Source organism: Myotis nattereri (genome assembly GCF_964212035.1).
Source record: "Myotis nattereri genome assembly, chromosome: 5".
In the NCBI taxonomy this organism is placed as follows: domain Eukaryota; kingdom Metazoa; phylum Chordata; class Mammalia; order Chiroptera; family Vespertilionidae; genus Myotis; species Myotis nattereri.
The window spans coordinates 74,586,566-74,600,478 of NC_138080.1; the positions used below are offsets into that span (position 1 = coordinate 74,586,566).

Below are 13,913 nucleotides of genomic sequence, written 5' to 3' on the forward strand. Positions count from 1 at the left end.
AATATACCACACTAATGTGAGATGTTAATAATAGGGGAACTTTGGGGTGAGGGATGAGGGCTATATGGTAACTCTCTGTATATCCCACCCAATTTTTTGTGAACCTAAAACTACTTAAAAGAGTCCATTAATTTAAAAAATGTATTTTAAAAATGCATATAGCCGAAACCGGTTTGGCTCAGTGGATAGAGCGTCGGCCTGCGGACTGAGGGGTCCCAGGTTCGATTCCGGTCAAGGGCATGTGCCTGGGTTGCGGGCACATCCCTGGTGGGGGATGTGCGGGAGGCGGCTGATCGATGTTTCTCTCTCATTGATGTTTCTGACTCTCTATCTCTCTCCCTTCCTCTCTGTAAAAAATCAATAAAATATATTTAAAAAAAAGAAGAATAATTTACTTTAAAAAAAATGCATATAGATGTAATAAAACTATGTAAAAATAAGTGAAGATACAGGGATGGGTGAAAGTAGGTTTATAGTTGTGAATATGTGAAACACAGAGTTTGTTCTTGTATTATTATTTATTAATTATTGTATTATATTCCATACGAACAGGGAATAACACTATAGCTATTTATCAGAATTCTTAACAAATGCATGACTTATTTTAATATTTTGTATATCTGTATTATTGATTCACAATTTATCAGTTAATGTAATACAAAATTAGAATTGAAATTATTTCTTGGTGGGCAAAAGAATATGTTGGGAAGGTCTTGCTGGAGCAAGAAACTGTAATTAGCCCCTTTACTCCTTTTCACCTTTCTAAACCAATATGTCGCTGGAGAGCTCATTCCTTATACTAAAGGTAATTATTTAAAAAACACACACAACAAAACAAACATTCAACTTTTCCGCATTTAAGAAATTCCCATTAACTTGTCAAATGATCAAAGTGTTAATCTCCCCCTCCCCCAAATAAGTTAATTTTCTTTCTCTCTTAAGACATCTGCCTCTTCTAAGAATTTCTCACAATTTTTCTCTTTAGATTTAACCTAGAGTAGAATATGCAGTTCTATGTCTGAGAACAAGAGAAAAGAGGGGGGAAAAATGTCTAGGAAACAATAAATGAATAGCAGAATAAGTCATGGAATTGACATTGCCCATTTAATCTTTTTAAAAAAATATATTTTACTGATTTTTTACAGAAAGGAAGGGAGAGGGATAGAGAGTTAGAAACATCGATGGGAGAGAAACATTGATCAGCTGCCCTCTACTGGGGATGTGCCCACAACCAAGGTACATGCCCTTGACTGGAATCGAACCTGGGACCCTCCAGTCCACAGGCCAATGCTCTATCCACCGAGCCAAACCGGTTAGCCCATTGAATCTTTTGTGTGTGCCATTATTGTTTATAAAAAGATAATCCTAGTTAATAAAAAACTGCTCAGATCCATGAAAAATTAACTAGGAAGAAATTAACCTCTACAATACTGATGATTTCTTAAAAGTAAAGAGAGGAACATGAAATAATCATGTAGGTACTATATTCCATTTTAATTTTTCACACACTGCCCTTTATGAATGAATGCCACCTGGAACTTCTCAAGGAAGTAATCGAAGCAAGAATATTTTTAAGTTCAAAGGTTATATATGATGCATTAATGATATGTCCATATAAGCTTTATTATTAAATCAACATCATTAGTACATTTCGTCTTTCTGCCTACTTATTGTCATCTTCTACATAAAGCCACACTCCTTAGCATGACCTGGTCTCTTTCTGCAGGTCCAGCATCATTTCCTCTCCATGCCCACGTGTACCCTCCTCCAACCCTTTTACTCATCCTCCAGTTCCCTTGAGGGCATCACGCTCTCATCTCTCCCTGATTTCTTACATGTTCTTCTTTAATGCCAAAGAATCTCATCCTTCCTTTTATTTTTGGATAATTCCTCTCAAACACCTGCTCTTTTAGGAATCCTTTCTGGATCCTCACAGGCCGAGTTAAATACCCTGCCCTAGAACTGTCTCTATGATAATACTCAGCAAACTGTGCCCAACTTCCTCTTCACACTAGAGTAATGCTCGGGCCGGAAGCTGTGGTGGCAGCATCTTGATTCAGCAGCTTCCTGACTAGCCCCAGAGCTAGAGCAGGGGCTGGTGGCTGCACGGTAGAGGCCAGAGAATGAAACATGCATCTCAAGGCCAGGCTGGCCTGAGAACAAGGTAAGACCAAGATTTGTATTCTAAATGGGGGTCAGAAACAGAGAAGAAGCAAGACGTGGGTACAAGAGGGAGGACCTGGGAAGACTTCAGAGGCAGAGGGATGTCAGAGGTGCACAGCGCTGCTGAAATCCTACAGCCTTGTCTTGCTGGTTTACTTGTCTTTTACCATTCTCCATCCCCATCCCAACAGCTTAGGTGCCGAGGCTGTAAATCCCCCCTGCCTGTGTTAGGCTCTGCCACTCAGTAGGTAAGCAGCATATATCTGTTGAGTTGAATTGAGCCCTATGAACCATGTGTTATACATTTAAAGACCATTCTTTAGAACCTCTCACAAAGTACACTTTTCTAGGAAACCTTTCCTCATCCCCACTGAAAGGATTCTGTTCATACAGATAGTTGTTGTATACATTTTGGCATCTCTTTCACTATTCCACCTTGTGTTAGACATTTTTGGATGTGTCCTATTTTTTTCTACCTGAGCGTATTCACCCTTAGGCCAAGATCACTGCCTGAGCCATCTTTGAAGATCCCAGTAGAAGTATCACAGATTTTGTGTGAGTCTTTATGTGGCTGCTGTACATTGCTCCTATTTCCCACAAGTCCTGGTTTGCTTTAGTCCTAATTCTCACATAATGGAGATGTTGTCTTAGAAAGGAAAAACAAGCTTATGTAGAGTCCAAAAATCTAGTGCAATGTCTTCAAAGGAAAAGCAAAGGAAATAAATATATAATCCTCTACTAAAGTTACTTTAAAAACTAATGTGTATTCTTTTGTGCAAGATAGGTTTTTGTTTAACCTAGCTATCATGGTTCCTAGTATTACTTTACTTTGGCTGTGTAGCTCTGATTTGTGGTATGTTGTGGAATTTGAAATTGGAAACCCATGTACCACTTATACCCTGACCCCCTGACTGAAGTGTGACTCACCATAACTAAATGATGGTAAACAAAACAAAACAAAAGAAAACTATTTGGGCTTGGTATGTGCCAGAGAGTGGTGTGTTTGAATGTGTGTTCTCATATATCCATAATTATCTATTTATCACCCAATTATATTTGTTTTATAATTAGCAAAGAGTAAAGGAGAATGTATTGAAATATTTATTTAGATGTACTAGGCATGGCTGTCCAATGCCATAGCCACTAACTACTAGTTGCTCTTGAGCTCTTGAAACATGACTATATTGAATTGAGATGTGCTATAAGAATAAAAAAAAAAACAATTTTGAAGGCTTAGTTATAAAAAGCAAAATATATCAATATTATTTGATATTGATTGCATGTTGAGATGACAATATTTTGATATATTGGGTCATGTAAAATGTATTATTACAATTTGTTTCATGTGTTTATTTTTACTTTTTTATATGGCTCCTAGAAGATTTTTAATTACATGTGCGGCATGCATTATATTGCTATAGGATAGCTCTGGTCCAGTATATGCTATAATTTAGTTACTTTTGCTTTAAAAACATTGCAAGGGAGCTGTGAAAACAATTCTGCGCTATTTTAAAATAAGTAGTCTGGGGCGCAAAGGAGGTTAAGAAATTTCCCACAGCCCTATCCAGTTTAGTTCAGTGGACAGAGCATCGGCCCGAGGACTGAACAGTTCTGGGTTTGATTTCCGTCAAGGGCACATACCTCAATTACAGGCTCAATCCCTTGCCCTGGTTGGGGCACGTGCAGGAGGCAACCAATTGATGTGTCTCTATCACATTGATGTTTCTTTTTTAAAGTGATAGTTTTCACCATCTTTTTTTTTTTTAAATATAATTATTGATTTTTTACAGAGAGGAAAGGAGAGAGATAGAGAGTTAGAAACATCGATCAGCTGCCTCCTGCACACCCCCCACTGGGGATGTGCCTGCAACCAGGGTACATGCCCTTGACCAGAATCGAACCTGGGACCTTTCAGTCCGCAGGCCAACACTCTATCCACTGAGCCAAACCGGTCCTGGCCACATTGATGTTTCTATCTCTCTGTCTCTCCCTCTTTCTTCCACTCTCTCTCTCTAAAAAAAAAAGAAAAAAAAATCAATGGAAAAATATCCTTGGGTGAGGATTAACAAACAAATAAAAAGAAATTTCCTACAAGCCCATGATTAGACAGCCAGCAATCTGCAAAGCATACTACTCATATCCACCTTATCCTAGAGATCGTCCTCTTTTCACTAGAGAACACCGCCTTTCCTTTTCAGAGACTGGCACCATATGCTACCAGAAATTCTCCCACCCACAATTGTGAGGTCTCACCAATCTGTTACTTCAAACTAATGTCTTATTTCCTTTTTTTAAAAAAATATATTTTATTGATTTTTCACAGAGAGGAAGGGAGAGGGATAGAGATTTAGAAACATCAATGAGAGAGAAACATCGATCAGCTGCCTCCTGCATACCCCCCACTGGGGATGTGCCTGCAACAAATGTACATGCCCTTGACCAGAATCAAACCTAGAATCCTTCAGTCAGCAGGCCGATGCTCTATCCACTGAGCCAAACCAGTTAGGGCTTATTTCCTTTTTTATGAAAAAGAAAATATAAGTCCCTCACATATCAGAAATTCCAATCTTTTCTCATGGTTCCCCTCCCCACATAATCACACACGACCGAGGCCTTTTTACTAATGCTTGAGAATTGATCCATTTGTCTCTGTGGACTGAGAAGAGTGGATACTCAGCTACACTCGAGGCTGTAGGGCCACCTCACAGCCTATCTAGAGAAGGGTTAATTCAGTGACAGTGTTTGTGTAAGTTTCCTATTGCCGTGCAACAAATGACCATTAGTGACTTAAAACAACACCCATTTATTAGCTTATATTATCTCTAGGTCAGAAGTCCAGCATGGTGTTGCTGAATTCAATGCTCACAGTATCACATGGCTGACATCTAGGTGCCTGGAAGTCTGAGTTCTCATCTGGAAACTGGGAGAAAAATCTGCTTCCAAGTGCAGTTTGTTGTTAGCAGAATTCAGTTCCTTGTGGGTACAGGACTTAGGCCCCTGTTTCCTTGCTGGCTGTCTGCCAGGGGCCACTCTCTGCTTTCAGAGGCCAGCTGTGGTCCTAGTCATGTGCCCCATGCCCCATCTACAAGCCAGCAATGGCACATCAAATCCTTTTCATGCTTTGAATTTCTCTGACTGCTGCTTCTGCCAACAGCCTGCAGCACAGTAGACTATCAATAGGTTGTCTTAAAACTGTCCTTTTAAGGGCCCATGTAATGAGATCAGACCCACCCCCAGATAGCTTATTTTAAGGTCAACTATGACATATAAGGTAACATAACCATGGGGATGCTATGTCATCCTTTTCGCAGGTTCCAGGGGTGAGGGCATGGGATATTGGAGGGAGTGGGTGGTGCATTTCAGCAATCTACCCACTACAGTCCTACGGATAATATAGGGCAGGTACCACCACAGTGGCAGTGGTAGGGGCAAAGTATCAGAACCCTCCAGCTGCTTAGCGTTGCTAGTTGTGGAGACAAAAGCACCAGCTGAGTCACCATCAGGCACTAAAACACCAACGAAGTGGAGGAATGGAAGATGGGAAGAACCCTGGTTTGCCATCTTCCCTCTCTTCTAACTTTCCCTCCAAATTTTACTCATCATATGCGTTCTCTGTAAAAACAACACATAGATCTCTATACTAGGAGGAAGTGTGAAATTTCTGTCCTGCCTGTTTATATATATTTTACTTTCAGAGGGGAAGGGAGAGAGAGAGAGAAATATCAATGAGAGAGAATAATTGATTGGCTGCCTCCTGCACGCCCCACACGGGAGATGGAGCTGGCAAACCGAGCGTATGCCCTGACAGGGAATCGAACTGTGACCTCCTGGTTCATAGGTCGATGCTGAGCCACTGAGCCACACCGACTGGGCTGTCCTGCCTGTTTTAAGGGCTCAATGTCTGGGCACCTGGAGGTACGTTGGAGCCTCCATGTTTTCTCTTGCTGGAGCCCTTATAAATCATGGAGATGGAAGTCCTGCTAAATGGCTTCTTAACAGGGCACTGGGGCCTTTTCTGCTGGTTCCTCTCTAGGCCAAGGAGCTTCCTCAAGATGCAGGGTGGAGCCCCCTCCCCTTGCCTGCAGCCCAGTGCCGACTCCTCTCCTCCTGGTTACCTGCCTTTTGGACTCGTTTCTTTCCCTTCTCTAAGCCATCGGCCAATACTCAGCTCAACATCCATTGTGGCCCTTGCTCTCCCTGGGAACTCACCTTTAATGTGCCAGTTACAGAAGCTTTACTCCCCAAGCTTCGTGTTCCCTCAGGGGCCACATCCCTTCTCTCTTTATTGCCACTATTGTTTACTTGAGAGGTTTGTTTTAGCTGACTCATATTTTTAACTTTATGAATTACCTGCCACATAACTGTTTAGAAAAATGAAATTCTTAATCACTGGTGGTCCGTAACCTGACATAGCAGAATGATCCTCAAAAAGGCTCCTGGTTGTCCCAGAGGCATTTTTTTTATTATTATTACAAATCCTAACTCTTTTTCTGCTTTGTTTTGTTTGTTTTTTAGCTGAGGGGCTACAATGCAATTGTATCGCAGGCAATGTGTTGAAGCTAGGCAAGCTGCATGTACCCCAAACTACCTCTCTCCATCCTTACCCCACCTCAGCTCCTCTTCAGTGTAGCATTACCTATTACCTAAAATCATCTCTCTCACTACAAGAGGTGTGCAAATCCATAGTTTAGGAAACACTGATCTGACTCCCTTCTTCCCAGATACCCACTTCCAATTCCTCTCCAAGACACTTTTCTGACCAGTACAGACCCCCTCAATTGCATTCGCAAGGCTACTGTGTCTAATTATTCAAGTGTTGCTGTGTGACATTTCATTAAGGACAAAGGCCGTGTTTTATGTGAAGTTTTCCCACAGCACTTGGTATGCTACCTGGCAAACAGCGGACATTCAATGAATATTTGTGGTTTGATGAGCAGCAAGGGTCAGCTCTGGGTAAAAGTATCAAGTTTGACTTAGGTTCCCTCTCCTACCTTTGGCTGCTTCAGTCACAGAAAGGGCCATGGACTACAGTTCTCTGAGTTGGTCAACCACTTGTCCAAATCATACTTTAAGTGCTATGTGTCTCATTATCTGGTTGAATAATTAGCTAAGATACTTGGTGTTTGCCACTGGATTTTACGGAGCTTCACTGTGTCTTATAAATTTTTTTTGTATATTCTGTCACACTGAAAACAGACCATGTATACATAATAGATGTTCAATAGATATTTCTATATAAATGAATGAATACATGCTGTATTATTTGTGTCTTGGAGTGCCCCTATTACATCATCAGGAAAAAATATGAAATCCCTAAACTATTTATATAACATTGATCAAGGAGTTTTACTTAGTTTGTTAAGTATAGAAAAGCTTTGGTTTTCATTCAGAATAATAAAAATGAAATAGTCTGCCTTTCTTCTTTCTTTTGGTCTGCTTGGCCAATTTATTTATTTATTTGTATTTTAAAATATTATTCTTAATTTTTCAATTACAGTTGACATGTGATATTATATTAGTTTCAGATGTATAGCATAGTGATTGGACATTTATATAACTTGCTAAATGATCACCCCGATAAGACTAGTACCCTTCTGACACCATACATAGCTATTTCAATAATTAACTACATTCACTATGCTGTACTTTATATTCCGGTGACTATTTTTATAACTGGCAATTTGCACATATTGATTCCTTCCCCTTTTTTACCCATCCCTCAACCCCCTCTAATCTGGCAACCATCAGTTTGTTCTCTGTGTCTATGAGTTTATTTTGTTTATTAATTTGGATTTAAGACCCCCACCTATTCCTCTTTCTGACTTATTTCACTTAGCATAATACCTTTAGGTTGTCATGTTGTCCAGACGACAAGATTTCACTCTTCTTACAGCTGAATAATATTCCATTGTACCATACCTTCCTTATCCAATCATCTATTGATGGACACTTAGGTTGCTTCAATATCTTGGCTATTAGAAATAATGCTGCAATGAATATAGGGATGCACATGTGTTTTCAAATTAGTGTTTTGGATTTCATCAGATAAATACCCAGAAGCAGAATTTTGGGTCCTAGTGATTTTTTGGTCTATTTTGAATAATTGTGTTTTAAAGTCTATTTTGTCTAGTATAAGTATTACTACCTCAGCTTTTTGCTTTTTTTCCATTTCCATTTGCATGAAGTATCTTTTTCCATACTTTTACTTTCAGTCTGTGTGAGTCTTTCGGTCTTTTATAAGCAGCATATGCATGGGTCTTGTCCATTTCTTATCCACTCAGTCTGTCTCTGTCTTTTGATTGGAGAATTTAATCTGTTTAAATGTAAAGTAATTATTTTAAGGTATATAATTATTGTCATTTTATTATTCATATTTCAGGTCTCTTCTTCCTCTTTCTTCTTCTTGTCCCTTTAACATTTCTGGTAATACTGGTTTGCTGGTGATGAACTCCTTTAGCTTTTTCCTGTCCTGGAAGCTCTTTATCTGTCCTTTGATTCTAAATCATAGTCTTGCTGGATAGAGTAATCTTGGTTGTAGGTCCTTGTTTTTAATCACTTTTAATATTTCATACCAATTCCTTCTGGCCTGCAAAATTTCTGTTGAGAAATTAGCAGACAGCCTTATGGAAACTCCATTGTAGGTAACTAACTACTTTTCTCTTGCTTCTTTTAAGATATTCTTTGTCTTTAACATTTGGCATTTTACTTATGATGTATCTTGGTGTGGGCCTCTTTGGGTTCATCTTGTTTGGGACTCTGCACTTCCTGGACTTGTAGGTCTATTTCCTTCATCAGGTTAGGGAAGTTTTCCATCATTATTTCTTCAAATAGTTTCTCAATTCCTTGCTCTCTCTCTTCTACTTCTGGTACCCCTCTGATGCAAATGTTGGTGCTCTTGATATTATCCCAAAGGTCCTTTAACTCTATTCTCATTTTTTAAAATTATTTTTTTCTTTTTGCTGTTCTGACTGGGTGTTTCTGCTACCTTGTCTTCCAAATTGTCCATTCTGTCCTCTGCTTCATATAATCTACTATTGATTCCCTCTAAGGTATTCTTTATTTAAATTATTGTATTTTCATTTTTGACCATCCTTTATTATGTTTTCTATCTCTATTTTTGTGCTTCCTATTTATTTGTTAAAGTTCTCACTAAGTTCATCTACTCTTCCACTAAGTTCGTTGAGCATCCTTAAAATCAGTGTTTTGAACTCTGCATTGGTAGATTGCTTGTCTCCATTTTGTTTAGTTCTTTTTCTGGAGTTTTATTATGTTCTTTCATTTGTTACATGTTTGTCTCTTCATTTTGGCTGCCCCCGCTGTGTTTGTTTCTGTGTATTAGGTAGAGCTGCTATGTCTCCTGGTCTTTCTTTTTTAAAATATATTTTATTGATTTTTTACAGAGAGGAAGGGAGAGGGATAGAGAGTTAGAAACATCGATGAGAGAGAAACATCAATCAGCCGCCTCGTGCACACCTCCTACTGGGGATGTGCCCGCAACCCAGGTACATGCCCTTGACCGGAATCGAACCTGGGACCTCTCAGTCCTCAGGCCAACGCTCTATCCACTGAGCCAAACCGATCAGGGCTCCCGGTCTTGGTAGAGTAGCACTTGGCAAATGTAAATGTTCCTTTCAAGGAGCAATTTAAGTCTCAACAGCATTACACAGAACTGATAGTTATTTCTCTGTACCTCAAGCAATGTACACATACTTCTATTTAGAGGTGACCACATAATTTGTCACCTAAACCTGGACACATTGAGAATAAAGCGGGGCACAAATAACCATTAAGCCAGGACAAGAGGCGTCCCTGACAAACCAGGAAGTATGGTCATACTACTTTAAAAATAATTATTTACTAACTATATGTCTCTTGTCATTCAACTGTAAAGCTATCCCTGGTCTGGGCCTATTTCTCTTAGCTTCCTTTGCTGCCTAGAATTGTGCCTGGCACCTAGTGGCAGTAGAAAAAATGTTAGTGCCACTTCAAAAATATTCAGTTAATTGCATATTATACTATCTTGGTGTAGAACTCAAACCATCCCATTTGTGGCCTATTATGAGCTATTTTCTCAGTATTGCAAATATAGGGCAATGAGCTTAATTACATGCTTGTGAAATGATAATACTAGTATTTACCAGCACTTAATGTGTGCCAGCCCCAGGACTAAGAACTTTGCTCGAGTTGTCTCACTGATTTCTTCCAACAATTCTTGGAAGTAAGTATTATTATGGACTCATTAAATGAGAAGAAAAGATAGGTTTAGAAACATTAAGAACCTTTCTCAGGGTCACCCAGCTAATTATCCAGTAGCGTTTGAACTCCAGCCTCTGATTCCATTTACCATCTCTCCTGTAAAAAGTAACTGGTATCAAATTTTAGAAAGATTTTTTTTAAATATATTTTTATTGATTTCAGAGAGGAAGGGAGAGGGAGAGAGAGATGGAAACATCAATGATGAGAGAGAGGGTCATTGATTGGCTGCCTCCTGCATGTCCCTACTGGGGGTCGAGCTGAAACCCAGGTATGTGCCCTTGACCGGAATTGAACCCGGGACCCTTCAGTCCACAGGCTGACGCTCTATCCACTGAGCCAAACCAGCTAGGGCTAGAAAGATGTTTTAATAAAATATTAATAGCATACATTTAAGAAAAAATACATTTGTTTAAAAGTTTTGAAGGAAAATTTAAGTAAAAGATGAGAAAATCAGGCCAGGGTGGCAACTACATCAACTCATGAGTAGTGATAGCAGTTGGTTAGATCAACACATTGCTTGCTATTGTCCTCAATGTTAATGTTCCCATTATTTGTTACAATACAGATGTATCATGTTATCTTTGTTGAGGTCATTTTCTTATTTATGAACTAGTAAGTGTGCAAAACAGTTTCTTTTGTACTATAACAGTTGCCATGTGCTTTTTTTATTTTTATTTTTTTAATTCATTTTGTTTTTTAAATATATTTTATTGATTTTTTTTTTACAGAGAGAAGGGAGAGGGATAGAGATTTAGAAACATTGATCAGCTGCCTACCTGCACACCCCCTACTGAAGATGTGCCTGCAACAAAGGTACATGCCCTTGACCAGAATCAAACCTGGTACCCTTCAGTCCGCAGGCTGATGCTCTTTCCACTGAGCCAAACCAGTTAGGGCTGCCATGTACTTTTAGTAGCATTTTCAATGTATACTTTGTGAATAGTGTCTGTTTTCTACCTGTCCTTTTGTAATAAGATTTTATTTGGTAACAATTTTAAGGTCAGCTCAGATACATATTTTGACTCTGAAAAATTATTATATTATTTTAATTCATATTTTGACATTGATGAAACACATTGTCAATTTTTTTTAACACAAAAGTCTATTTAATTTTATAAAAAATAATCCAAATTGTAAGGGATAATCTGTAGCCTTAAATTGTTTTAAATCATAAAGGATAAATTAAATATGTAAAGTGACTAGGCTATAAATATAATCCTGAGCAAATAATTATAATACAGACTTTTATATAAAAAGTATCCTTCCATTAAATGAAATTGGCTTCTGAATTGATTTTTCTTTTCTTTTTTTTTTGTTTGAGAGTGCACAAACATTTATTTACAAAAGTCCAAGGTACATATGATACAAGCTCTGTACATAGTAGTTAAAACAGGGTTATTTTATGTTTTTACTACCAGAAAGTAAAGAAAACATTTAGTAATCATTTCTGCTATTTTTATAAAGTGACAGGTCATGCACTTTTAAGTTTGATTTTTCTTATTTTCTACTGACAGGAGGGGTGTTTGAATAGCAACTGAAATGAGATATTATCAAGGTATTCAATCACATATGTTATACACAAAATATTAAAAATATGAAAATAAATGTTTACTTAATAAATATTAACTTTTATGAATAAATGATAGGAACTTAAAGCAGTCACACATGATGACTATATTTGTAATTCAAAGGAAGGATTACAAATACATATATCACATTCAGAATTTTCTGTTTTGTATGTCCTAGGAAATTTCTAGAATTAATATACCTTTGAGTTTCACACCAAATTTCCTCTAATTTATCACATTATTCCCACTCAGTGAAATAGAATACTAGGATATCATTGGTTAGAAAAATTTCATTAAATGTCAAGTTATCACTGTACCCAGGACAACTAGGAAATCAAATGCTTATGTTATGATATAGATAAGGCTCTTATGGTAAACATAGAAATTGGAACCAAGAGGCAGTTTAAAATAAAAAATTGTTTTTTGTTTACTTGTTTTGAACTTTTTATTATCTCCAGGGACTTAAAATTTTTTCCATTTACTGTAGCCACTTGGGATACATCAGTTGAACAAAACACAAAAAAATCCATTTTCTATTTGGGAAGACAGACACTAAAAAGTAAACAAAATAAATAAAGAAAAGATTGTTATAAGGTTCGAAGAGTCATGGAAAGAAAAGAAAAGGCAAGGATTAAGAGTTGGGGTTTGGACACTTGCAATCTTAGTTATTTATTTTTTACTACATTTTATTGATTTTTTACAGAGAGGAAGGGAGAGGGATAGAGAGTTAGAAACATCGATCAGCTGCCTCCTGCACACTCCCTACTGGGGATGTGCCCGCACCCAAGGTACATGCTCTTGACCAGAATCGAACCTGGGACCCTTCAGTCCGCAGGCCAATGCTTTATCCACTGAGCCAAACCGGTTAGGGCTGGACACTTGCAATTTTAGGTAGCATGGTCAGGCTAAGCATTGTTATTAAGGTGAGATATGTGCAAGGAGGTAAAAGAAGGGAAGGCGGACATTGGGGAAGAATGTTCCCGGCACAGGGAATGGCTCTGGCAGAGGCCGGAGGTGTTAGTCTGGAATATCTCACCGACAATGAGCTGTTGGAGCTGGAGTCAGAGACTTACAGGGAAAGGCAAACCCGAGGGCTTTGCAGGACCCTGTCAAGACCCTGCCTTTAGCAAGGGATGAATCCGGAGCCATTGGGGGATTTTGACAGGATGAGATGGGAGTTGACTTCTTGTAGGAGGATATGCTCGTTGTTTCGACAATAGACTGAGTTCATGGTAGGCAGGGAGACCACAGGCTAGTGAAGGCCAGCGAAGATGGAAGTCATGCGGGTAACAAGTGGTCTGATTCTGACCTATTTCGGAGTTGCAGCCACCAACAGGCTTGCCTAACAACCTGGAGTGAAGATGAGAGGATGAGAGGAGCCAGGATGACTGCAGTTTTGAGGTGCTTTCCGAGCAGGGGAGGACCCTGAGCTTAGAGAAAACCAGCGTGGCGCCGACACAGGCGGGGGAGATGGGGAAGGTGCACATGACGGCCAGGGACATGCCAAGTATCGTAGGCTTGAAGCTTGTAGGCATTTTAGCAACGTGTTGGCTACTGGAGGGGGCACGGGTGTGTTTCTGACTTTGGGGATGTGTAAAATGTACAACTGAAGGCGTCTCCGCGATCCAGTGGACAACCAATTTCATACATTTCAAATGCCAGGTGCATGGTCTCGGCCCTAAGCCAGTTATGGGCGGATTCAACGACTCTGCTATTCGCTTTTTAAAAAAGGGGGAGGAGGAAGGCAGTGGTGCGATGATATCAGGGCATCTCTCAACTGCCACCAACTGACAGACAACTAGTCCCAAGACTCGCTGGTCACCACCAGCCTCGCTCGCCGGGGGGAGTCCACGGCTCCGCTTGGAGCGCAGGCACTACCCCTCCGCGCGGTTCTGGGAGGGGGCGCGAGCCGCCGCCGCGGGTGGG

At 39.4% G+C, this 13,913-nt stretch overlaps 1 protein-coding gene across 1 annotated transcript in view; it reads left to right on the forward strand.

The window, feature by feature from the left end:
• Window positions 1–13,913, forward strand: part of CDC42SE2 (CDC42 small effector 2) — a 105,326-nt gene that overhangs the window by 13,551 nt on the left and 77,862 nt on the right. The gene's annotated exons all lie outside the window — the stretch shown is intronic.